Raw genomic sequence first — 12238 nt, forward strand, 5'->3', positions numbered from 1 at the left:
AACTTCTCTGTGCCTCAGTTACCGCCTCTGTAAAATGGGGATTAAAACTGTGAGCACCCTGCCATGGGACAACCTGATCACCTTGTAACTTCCCCAGCACGTAGAACAGTGCTTTGCACATAGTAAGCACTTAACAAATACCATCATTATTACTATTATTAATGTTCAACTGCATCCAGAAGGTGCAGTTTTCACTCCTGCTGGTTCTTAATGCTGTTGATACTCATGTATAGATAGACAGGAAGTGCCTTTGGCTTTGGACATTTTTTTTTCCCTTTTCTGTAGGTGTTTTGGAGGAACTCTTTGGTCCTTTTCTTTGCACCACACTGAGTATGATCACCCAGTTCATTATGTGTTAGTCAACAAATGAAAAAAAAAGACAGCAGGAGATAAAGCTGTGAACCAAACAGCTTTCTCTCAGTCTGCTTTCTTTTAATAGGTTTATCACTTGATCAAAACTCTGTTATTTCTCATTGTAATGAAAATTGTGTGGTGCGGCCTACTTATTTTACCTAGTTACTAGTCGAGTGCACTTGCATTTAATAATAAGGATAAATGGTCTTTAGAATCATAAAGCACTCATGATGCAGTCAGTGGTGCCTCATGAAAGAAATTTGCCATCCTGATTGAACTGAAGAAATGGTGTGGGGCAAGAAGGTACGCATAGTGAGCCAGGAAGTAGAATCCCCTTCCCCCAGAATGCACATAGTGTGGTAATGATATCTACAGAGTGGGTTTAATGCATTTTCGTAAGCCTCAGTTTCCTGATCTGTAAAATGACAAATACCACAATTATTCTATGACAGTCTTACAACTCTAGTACTTAGATAATGATGTGCTTGGCCATGCTTAGCCATAGGATAGGTATGACTGTTCCCTTCTACCAGCTGGGTAACCAGAGATGTCACGTCATCATTCTCTCTGAGGTATCTGTCCCTTTTAGCAAAGTAGCAGTGATAGTATTTACTAAGTGCATACTGTGTGCAGAGCATTGTACAGAACACTGGGAGGGAATAAGCAGGTGGGAATTAGAAATGGACTATGAGAGTAAGATTGGGGAAGAGACTTAGGGTAAGGCGGCATATGCCTAAAGGGAAAACAATTAATTCACTTCACGTGTACATGCTAGCAAGAGAATACCCCTGATTTGCCATTAATTGGTGCTTCACCTTACAAACCACTAGATAAATGTGTGGAAAAAACAAGTAGTGTGATGGGCTTATTGAAAAATACCATCTGTACGACAATCGGGGGATCATCTCTCTGTGAGTAATGGATTACTGGGGACAAGTACCTATCAATAGGCTATTTTGTTTGGTTGCTACAATGAGTTCTGGGTGTACTGAAATCATTTGAATGGAAAAAAAGGGAATCTCTCCATGTGACCTAGGCTAGGATTATCCTTACTAAGGAAAACTATCCGCCTTACCCATTGATCATAAAAGTTGTTTTCTGAAATCTCAAGGACTTTGAGGTTTGCCTTTTTTATTTTAAATTCAGTCCTAATTATGCTTATTTATGCTTGCTAGTTACAGGAAGATAATCTTTTCTTTTTTCTCTGTGCAGTTGGTAGTAAGGGGACCTGATTAGCATGTAAAAAGGGATTCCTTTAGGTCAGAACCTCCCTGTACCCCATTCATGGCAACCCCCATGTTGCCTAAGAGTGGGATGCTTCCTTTTTACTCTGCTATTTATTAAGTGCTTACTGTGTCTCTAGCTCTGTTCAAAGCCCTGTGGTAGATACAAGTTAATAATACAAGATAGAGTCCCTGTCCCAAGTGGGGCTCACAGTCTAAGTTGGAGGAAGAATGGGTATTGAATCCCCATTCTGCAGTTGACAAAATTGAGTTACAGAAAACTCCAGGAAACACTCCAAACTATGAAACATACATAATGTAAATATTTGGCCCATTCACCTATTCAGAAAGTATATCAAAGTAAATATTTATTGAGCCTTTAGGGTGTCTTTTCCAGACCCAAAGTGCTTCAGGAAAAAAGCAGTCCTTCCAAGGAGCCACTAGTTCAAACTGGCACTCATATCTTGGTTGATTCCACTGTAGCGGACATTCGTAGGTCTGCTTCAAACAAATTCGAGGAGCCTCAAGCAAGTGCTTCAATAGCCTACCCTGGAGGGGAGGGCCTGGGTTTTCTACTTTAATTGAATGCTGTTGGGCTATGCTCACATGTTCACACCAAGTTCTATAACAGGGAGGTTATGGTCTCGCAAAACCAGATGTTAAGATAAACCTATGTTGTAGTAAAAACAGACATCGCGACAGTACAACAAAGAATGTAGATTGTAAGAGGATCTAGACAGGGAACAGGGCCACCAACTCTTGTCAACATTGTACCGACCCAAGAACAGAACAGTGCTCTCCACATGGTAAGCGCTCATTAAATACCATTGATTGAGCATGGAATGTGGGTGTTTAAACAATTCTGCTGACTGACAGCCTAACTCAGAGGTAGGAGGGCAAGGGGCAGACACAGCAGGAAATGTTATTGACTTAGCTTTTCCCTGGTCCAGCACTATTCTTGGTGGACATGGTAATTAGGCCAACACCAACTCTTTCAGTTGAGTATGTTTTGGCTCACATTAAGCCTAATAGTATTTCCTAAGTACGTCCTTGTCACTGAAAAACACAGGCAGTTTCAAGAGTGTCACACAGGCTCTCAGCGGCAGCTTTCCTAGAGAGGTAATCTGGCTCCACGGAACCATGACTGAAGAATTTTAAAAACCTTGTTTCCCACAGGGTAAAGAATAGAAAGCTGGTTTGGTTAGAGGGATAAAGACAGATTCACTGTAGTCGGTCTACACTAATCCCGGCCTTAAAATATAAGGAGCTTTCTGGATTTTTATTAAAAGACGACATAAGGCTGACCTTCCAGAGAAGTAAAGCTGTGCTTTTTCATAGAGCTATGATTGGATAGGTAATGATTTCAAAGCTTTAAAATGCAATTATTCCTGTTTCCAATAGGCATTTTATGCAGCCTCCCATCACCTATCATTTTAACATCAATTGTATTGTATGTATTGAGCACTTGTGTGCAGAGCACAGTACTAAGCACTTGGGAGAGTGCAGTATAACAAAGTTGGTCGACATATTCCCTGACCACAAGGAGCTGAAAGTGTAGAGGGGGAGAAAGATATCATCCATCAATCAATCGAGCATATTTATCAAGCACTTTCTGTGTGCAGAGCACTGTACTAAATGCTTAATGGAATACAATATAACAGAATCAATAGTCACATTCCCAGCCCACTGCAAGCTTATGGTCTAGAGGGGGAGACAGTCATGAATATAACCAAATAAATTATGGCTATGAACAGAAATGCTTTGGGGATGAGCATAGGGTGAGTAAAAATTGCAAATCCGAGGGCAATGGCAATGCAGAAAGTTGTGGGAGAAGAGGAAATGAGGACTTAGTAGGGGAAGGACTCTTGGAGGAGATGTGATTTTAAGAAGGCCTTAAATGTGGGCAGAGTGATGGTCTCTTGGATACGAAGGGGAGGGTGTTCCAGGCCAGATACGGGAAGCAAGTGAGGGGTTAATGATGAGGTAGATGAGATTGGCATTCACGGAGCAAAGTGAATGGGCTGGTTTATGGTAGGAAATCAGTGAGGTAACATAGGAGGGGGCAAGGTGATTGAGTGCTTTAAAGTCAATGGTAAGGCATTTTTCTTTTATGTGGATGTAGATAATAATAATAATGTTGGTATTTGTTAAGCATTTACTATGTGCCAAGCACTGTTCTAAGTGCTAGGGGGGGATACAAGGTGATCAGGTTGTTCCACCTGGGGCTCACAGTCTTAATCCCCATTTTACAGATGAGGTAACTGAGGCTTTGAGAATTTAAGTGACTTGCCCAAAATCACACAGCTGACAAGTGGTGGAGCCGGGATTAGAACCCATGACCTCTGACTCCCAAGCCCGAGCTCTTTCCACTGAGTCATGGCCAAACACTGGAGGTTCTTGAGGAGTGGGGAAACATGGGCTGAACGTCATTGTAGAAAAATGATCTGGGCAGCAGAGGGAAGTATGGACTGGAGTGGGAAGAGACCGGAGGCAGGGAGATCAGGAAGGATGCTGATCCAGTAATCAAGGCAAGAAAAGATAAATTCTTGGATAAGCATGATACCAGTTTGGATGGAGAGGAAAGGACAGATTTTAGTGATGTTGAGAAGGTTAAACTGACAGGATTTGAAGACAGATTGAATATGTGTGGTGGAATGAGAGAGATAAATTGAGGATAATACCAAGCAAGGTTGCTGGACTGAGAGACAGGGAGGATGGTGGTACTGTCTACGGTGATGAGAAGTCAGTTGGGAAGCAGATGAGGGTGGGAATATGAGTTCTGTTTTGGACATGTTAAGTTAAGACTTTCGGGAGGACATCCAAGTAGAGATGTCCTGAAGGCAGGAGGAAATAGAAGACTGCAAATGAGGAGAAAGGTCAGAGCTGGAGATGTAGATTAGGGAATACTCCCCAAAGTGACGGTAGTTGAAGCCATGGGAGTTGTGACTTCTCCTTGGTAGTGGGTGTAGATGGAGAATGGAAGAGGACCTGAGACTTGTGGGACCCCCAGAGTTAGGGTTTGGGAGGCAGTGGAAGAGCCCACAAAGGAGACTGAGAAGGAGTGGCCAGAGAGATAGGAGGAGAACCGGGAAAGGACAGTGCCAGTGAAGCCAAGATTGGACGTTTCCAGGAGAAGAGCGTGGTCGACAGTATTGAAGGCAGCTGAAATACCTGATTGGAAAGCTAAACAGTAATGGTCTATCCCTTGTACGGACTAAATATCAACTTGTCTTCAGCATTACCATATCGCTCTTAGTGGATAAAATAAAACACTGTGTCAGATGAGCCACTGACTCAGCCCTTTTAAACTTTTGCTAATGATAAAACCAAAATGGTGTCCTGATCACCTGAGTGGCTAAATTCATTCGTTCATTCAATCGTATGTATTGGGCTTACTGCATGCAGAGCACTGTACTAAGTGCTTGGGAAGTGCAAATCGGTAAATGTCAAGCTCCTAGAGAATGAAGGCCCAAACCACAAGTTTTATGATGGCATTTTGAGAAGCAGCATGGCCCAGTGGATGAAGTGCCCGTCTAGGAGTCAAAGGATCTGGGTTCTAGTCCCAGATCTCCCTGTTGTGTGACCTTGGGCTAGTAACTTCACTTCTATGTGCCTCAGTTACCTCATTTGTAAAATGGGGATTAAGGCTTGGAGCCCCATACGGGACGGGGACTTTCAATCTGATGAGCTTGTATTAACCCAAGTGTTTAGTACACTTTCTGGCACATACTAAGTACTTCAGAAATACCTTTTTTTTTAAAAAAAAAAAAGGATATCTAAGCAGCCCTCTCTGCTTTTCTTATTCACAAAGCACAAGTGTAGCTTTGGTGTGGACAATACGGGGTTGAAGGAATATAACTGAATCTTAAGAAATCTTTAAATTCATGATTATTCCTAGTGCCATCACTTGACTGGCAGTATGTATAGGGAATTTGAAATTTTAAAAGTTGAACATTCCCAGATTTAGAATTTTTAAAATAGAAATAGGAGTAAGCCTTACGGTGGTTCAATTAAGTAATCAATCAATCATTAGTATTTATTGGGCATCTATATCTTGCAGAGCACTGTAGAAAGCGTTTGGGGAAAGTACAATAGAGTTATTAGCCTGTTCCCTGTACTCAAGGAAATTACAATTCAGTTAATTTAAAAAGTTATATGTTTGTCTTTAATAATCAAAAAGTTTATATTAAAACTAAATTTCCTTAGTTTAAATATATCATTTTGAAATAGTTCTCAAAAGTGAAAATGGTATGTGTTACGAATTAAAGTGCCTATATTAGTTGCAGTGATACATTGCTGACTTTGAGGGATCAAATTTTTTCAGAGACAAAACACTTCCAAAGCTGTTAGGAGAATATTAAAATTGAAATGTGTGTTATTATAAGCTAATTTACTACAGTCTGAATTACTTACGTTTAAGACAAAGAGCATTAATTTTTCCAAATGATTCTAAAATTAAAATTATCCTTTGATATATTAGGAACATTCTGTGGAAAAAGAATTGACATTGTAAACAGAAAACATGATAAATGTTTCAATAACATGTTCTCTGATAGAGCTGAATTAATGAACTTAAACGGTTGTGATTTTTGTCCCTGGCTGGGGCGTAATTTAGAGCACAAAAGAAATAAATTTACTGGCAAAAACATTCGAACAGCTTGATGGTTTGGGGGGTTTAATCTGTTTGATTGCTTAGCGTGGGTAATGCTGGGAGTTGTTTCCATTTTGTTATCTTTGCTCTTTTTGAATCAGCGTGTGTTCAAGCAGGTCACGGGCAGATTGATTCCTAAAAATGGGATGATGTCCCAGAATCCCTTGGGCCACCCTGCCAGGCAGATATTCTCAGTGCTTTCCCAAAAATCTGGACTGCATTTTTCCAGATTAAAGTTCCAAGTCCTCCTAACCCTCCTTGTCATTGTTGAAAGCCATTATCATTGAATGCTCCACGCCAAAAATGAACTGTGAAGACAGAAAACTTCAACTTTACCATGGTGAAGTATGACTGTGAATTAGCATTAGGGAATCTATCAGTAGTATTTATTGGGCATCTTTTGTGAGCAGACCACTGTACACTTAGATCTCAGGAGGTTACAGTGGATTAGTATACATAATAATAATAATGGCATTTATTAAGCGCTAACTATATGCAAAGCACTGTTCTAAGCCCTGGGGAGGTTATAAGGTGATCAGGTTGTCCCTCAGGGGGCTCACAGTTTTATTCCCCATTTTACAGATGAGGTAACTGAGGCCCAGAGAAGCTTAGTGACTTGCCCAAAGTCACACAGCTGACAAGTGGCGGAGCTGGGATTTGAACCCCTAACCTCTGACTCCAAAGCCCGGGCTCTTTCCACTGAACCATGCTGCTTCTCGTGTTTCTTCTCATGCTTCTTCATGCTGTACATGATTCGTGCCATCCAGGATCAATTGATCATATTTATTGAGCTTTTCTGAGTGCAGAGCACTGTACTAAGCACTTGGGATAGTACAATATAACAGTAGAGCAGACACATTCCCTGCACACAACAAGCTTAGTGTAGAAGGATGAGTTTACAGTCTAGAGGAATCTTATAGTGGTAGAGACGGACACTAATATAAATTGCAGATTGGAGAAAGTAACAGAAGGTAAGGATATGTAGTAGGGCAAGGATTGTCTCTATTGCTGAATTGTACTTTCCAAGTGCTTAGTACAGTGCTCTGCACACACTAAGTGCTCAATGAATACGATTGAATGAATGAATACTATGGGAGATTGTAAGTAATTAAGAACTTGCCTTCAGCAAAACTCCCGAAGAGGCAGTTAGAGATTATAAAGAGGGGACATTAAAGATTCCACAGAGAAGACATCTGGTGGGTCGGGGGGAGAAGAAGGGAAGGGAGATGTGACTTCAGAAGAACTATTTTGGATTTGATGAAGAGGGAATTTTAGATGGGTTGGTGAGGGGGTGGCAATAGCAAGAAGTCAGTGGTGGGAGAGAAGATTGAGGCACGTTAGAAAAATTAGCTTGAGAGAAATGAAGAGTGTGATCTGGGGAATAGTGGAAGTAGAGAGTGGATTATTAAGTGGAAGAGATCTGATTGCCTTGGAAGAGGGCGGATGAATCAGTCAATGGTATTTAAGCACTGAAAGGGTACAATACTGTAGGGTTGCTAGACATGTTCCCTTTCCCCACGGACCTTACAGCCTTGAAGGGGAAACAGAAATTAAAATAAATTACAGAGAAGGGAAATGGCAGAGTGTAAGCATGAGTGGTGTGAAGTTGTCCATCCACTGATAGAAAAATACATGTCCCAATCATCTGAGCTGACTACTCAGCTCTAGAGAAATCACACAAAAGACATTGGTGAATATTCTGCCACTTTACAAAGCTCTTCAAAAAATATCCATCTTGGAATGTGCAGAATATAATTATAACAGAGCCATAGTTCTAATTGTGCAATTTACTTTGTTCTTCTGGTTATTGTTCAAAAACTTTTCTTTTTCTCCCAAGAAAAAAAAATTGAACAAAGAACCATTGTCACTGATTTTATTCTCTTTTTGGAAAATAGAATGCTTTCAGGCCCTAGTGCTCTGAATTTCTTCAGGTTTAGTTTGTACAAATCTTCAGAGCATTTTTGTTGTTTCTCATGTGGATGTTGAGAAAAAATAATAAAAAAAACTTGCCGGACTCCGGTATCAACCATATGAAAAAATATAAATCAGTCAAACAAAGAGTAGCTTTGAGTTGGGATGTGTTTTTTTTTTTTTCTTTAGGGTCATTATAGGAATGATTTGAAATCATCCACCTGGCAAGGTTGTTGATGCAAAGATGTTAGGTCTTCTAAAAAGTAATTAGAATCAATACTGTCCTGGGGAAAGAGTATATTAAAAGGGACAATCCTCAATGGGGTGAATTGGTCTTTCCACTGCATCTTACATTCTTAACGTACTGCCGTTAGTTGTAAATATTGTATGATGTGCTCAGAGAGATGATGTGATAGGGTGTACCTTCAAATATGAAATTTGTGAGTATTTCAAACATGAAAGGGCTAAAAGTTTTCTGTCGTGATTTATACCTCCCAGGGGAAAAGCAGCCTCAGAGTCATTTTAATTGTCTTTTTACCTTTTCCAAAAATATGTGCTTCCCAAATATGTCTACAGGAAAATTAGTGCTACACATTAAAAGCAGATCTAGGGGAAATAGAGCTCTGTTGAGAAAATGATTGAAATAAATGGAGTTGTGCCCTCAGTATAGATATGCTATAGATAGAGGAATGAGAGATGAAATGTGGTTTAACCACACCGAGGGCCCAGATGGGTTCCATGCTTGTTAAACTAGGTCTTCCATATGGGCTTTCTACAGGTGGCAACTACATGTCTAAAAATCTGGCTAGGTGTCATGGCCCTTCATCTCCAATGCACTAAAACACCTAGAAAAGGATTGGCCAACTGTACAAGGAGAAAATATATTTCTGGACTTTTTCATTGAAGATTTCCACGTCTGATGCATATACAGCTGGGGAAATACAGACATTCACCCTCAGACCTTAAAGGACAGTTCCTGCGAAGCTTCACACTGAACCCCTTCCTCAGAGCCAATATAGTGTGTCCTAGTGGATAGAGCATGGGCCTGAGAGAAATAAGGACCTGAGTTTGAATCCCAGCTCTGCCACTTGTCTGTTGGGTGAATTTGGGCAGGTCACATCTACCCAAGTGCTTAGAACAGTGCCTGGCACTTAACAAACACCACAATTATCATTATTATTATCATAATAATATGTATGCTCGATTAACAGGTAGCATTTTGGCCTCTTCCAGAACCAGCACCATTCTAGATCCCACTGCTCTCTCCAGAGCCTCCCAGCTGTTCCCTGAAGTTTATTTAGGCTGGTCACCATTGGGCCTAAACCCACTGTAGTGGCCCGCTGTTGTATTAGGATGGAAACGCCTGTTTTCCAAGCTGCAAGCAAGGCAACTGGACAGGCACCCGAGCCAATCATCCAGTCCAGACAGCCACCCAATCAGCCATTTCTGCAAGAGTTGCAACACAGGTTTCAGGGTTATCAGAGAAGGGGAAAAATGCAGATTGACGATCACAGAAAGAGATGAGAGAAAAAAGAACATAGGGAAGTGGGAGGTGATGGGGGGAATAATAGTAGTAATAATGATGGTATTTGTTAAGTGCTTATTATGTACCAAGCACTGTTCTAAGTGCTGGGTTGGGGGGATACAGGGTAAGCAGGTTGTCCCATGTGGGGCTCACAGTCTTCATCCCCATTTTACAGATGAGGTAACAGGCCCAGAGAAGTGAAGTGACTTGCCCAAAGTCACACAGCTGACAAGTGGTGGACCTGGGATTAGAATCCAAGACCTCTGACTCCCAAGCCCGGGCTCTTTCCACTGAGCCATGCTGGAATATTGCGACTCATTCATCTGATTGAAAGGATGAGACAGAAGGAAGTGGGAGAGAAGGAAATTCATTCAGTCAATCGTGTTTATTGAGGAGCACTTCCTGCGTGAAAAGAACTGTACTAAGCTCTTGAGAGAGTACAGTACAACAGTAAACAGAGAATATTCCTTACCCACAACAAGCTTCAAGTCCAGAGGGGATGAGGGCTTAGTCAGGGGAGGCCTCTGAAGTAGGGTGGCTCAGCAGAAAGAGCATGGGCTTTGGAGACCAGAGGTCATGGGTTCAAATCCCAGCTCCACCAACTGTCAGCTGTGTGACTTTGGGCAAGTCACTTAACTTCTCTGTGCCTCAGTTACCCCATCTGTAAAATGGGAATGAAGACTGCGAGCCCCCTGTGGGGCAACCTGATCACCTTGTAACCTTCCCAGCTCTTAGAACAGTGCTTTGCACATAGTAAGCACTTCACAAATGCCATCATCATTATTATTATTAATAAAGATCACAGGTATTTATTAAGCCCTTATTATGTCCCTATCCCTGGAATATTTACAAGATAATCAGAGGAGACAGTCCAGATCCCACCAAAACCTCACAATCTAAGTGAGAGAGAGAGAGTTGTATTTTAATTGTGTTTTACAGATGAGGAAACTTAGGAATAGAGCACCCAAGATAATGCAGCAGGCCAGTGATGGGGTTGAGTTGAGAATCCAGGTCTCCTGATTCCCAGTCCCAGGAACTTCCCACTAGGGCACAATCAATGTCATATTTATTGAATTCTTGATGTGTGCAGAACACTGTAGTAAGCACTTGGGAGAGTACAATGTAACAAAATTGGTAGATATGTTCCTTATCCATGAGAAGCTGGGTGTTAGAAGGACCTGGATTCTAATTCTGGCTGTGCCACTTATCCGCTCCGTGACCTTTAGCGCGTCACGTAATTTCTCTGTGCCTCAGTTACCTCAATCTATAAATTGGAGATTCATTCTGTGTTTCCCCAAATGGAACAGGGACTCTGTCCTATGTGGTTAGCTCTTTTCTATCCCATCACTCATAATGCCTGGCACATAGTAAAAACTTAACAGATACCATAAAAAGGGAACTTATAGTCTACTGCCTCCCTCTATAGTAGTTTGTAGCAGGAATAGTAGTAATTGTAGTAATAGTGAGTAGTTGAAATAGTAGTAGTAGTAATAGTGTCCCTCTCAGGATTGCACCTGGAGAATTTCCAGTACTCTACCAGTCTCGACTATGGGAGTCAAGCAGAGGCCTACCCTTTCCATTCCTTAGTACAGTGCTCTGCACACAGTAAGCGCTCAATAAATATGATTGATGATGATTCCTAGTTTGGGCAGTGGCTAGAGAGTGGAAGGCAATCTGCTACAAGTCAAAACCTGCCTGTGCTGAGCAGCAGCGGCATTGAAGAGAGTTGAGGGTGAAGGCTCAGGTTTACGGCACGGAAGGAGGCAATGGTAAACCACTTCCATATAGTTACCAGAAAACTCTATGGATCCATTACCAGAATTATTGCAGATGGGGTGGGGAGGGGGGCGTTCTGGGACAGACGTGTCCACACTGTCGCTGTGGGTTGGAGATGACTCGACAGCATAAGACAAGGCAAGTAGTGATGGTAGTAGTAGTATTTTACTAAATAAATTTTATGGCACATATAGGCATTTTGTAACATAGGTTCAATACAAGAGCAAAAAAGTACTGGATGCAATGGAGGCTAATTTAGTAAGCGCTCAATAAATACGATTGAATGAATAATTTATGATGGCCTTAGTTTGTATATTGATAATAATAACGATAATAATGGTATTTGTTTATTCATTCGTTCAGTCGTATTTATCAAGTACTTAGTACAGTGCTCTGCACACAGTAAGCACTCAATAAATACGATTGAATTAATAATTTATGATGGCCTTAGTTTGTATATTGATGATAATAATAATAATAATGGCATTTGTTTACTCATTCATTCAATCATATTTATTGAGCGCTTACTGTGTGCAGAGTGCTTACTATGTGCCAAGCACTGTTTTAAGCACTGGGTAGATGCAAGGTAGATTGTCCCACATTGATGTCTCAGTCTTAATCCCCGTTTTCCAGATGAGGTAACAGAGGCACAGAGAAGTTAAGTGGCTTGCCCAACGTCAAACAGCACACAAGTGGTGGAGCCAGGATTAGAACCCACGTCCTCTGACTTCCCAAGCCTGTGCACTTTCCACTATGTCGTGCTGCTTCTCACTAAGCCACTGCTCCTGTTGCATTCTC

General features: G+C 41.3%; 1 protein-coding gene across 3 annotated transcripts in view; it reads left to right on the forward strand.

Annotated features, from left to right (window-relative positions):
• CDH18 (cadherin 18) overlaps positions 1-12238 on the forward strand; it is a 452445-nt gene that overhangs the window by 388005 nt on the left and 52202 nt on the right. The gene's annotated exons all lie outside the window — the stretch shown is intronic.

The sequence above is a fragment of the Tachyglossus aculeatus genome, chromosome X3 (assembly GCF_015852505.1).
Source record: "Tachyglossus aculeatus isolate mTacAcu1 chromosome X3, mTacAcu1.pri, whole genome shotgun sequence".
NCBI lineage: Eukaryota > Metazoa > Chordata > Mammalia > Monotremata > Tachyglossidae > Tachyglossus > Tachyglossus aculeatus.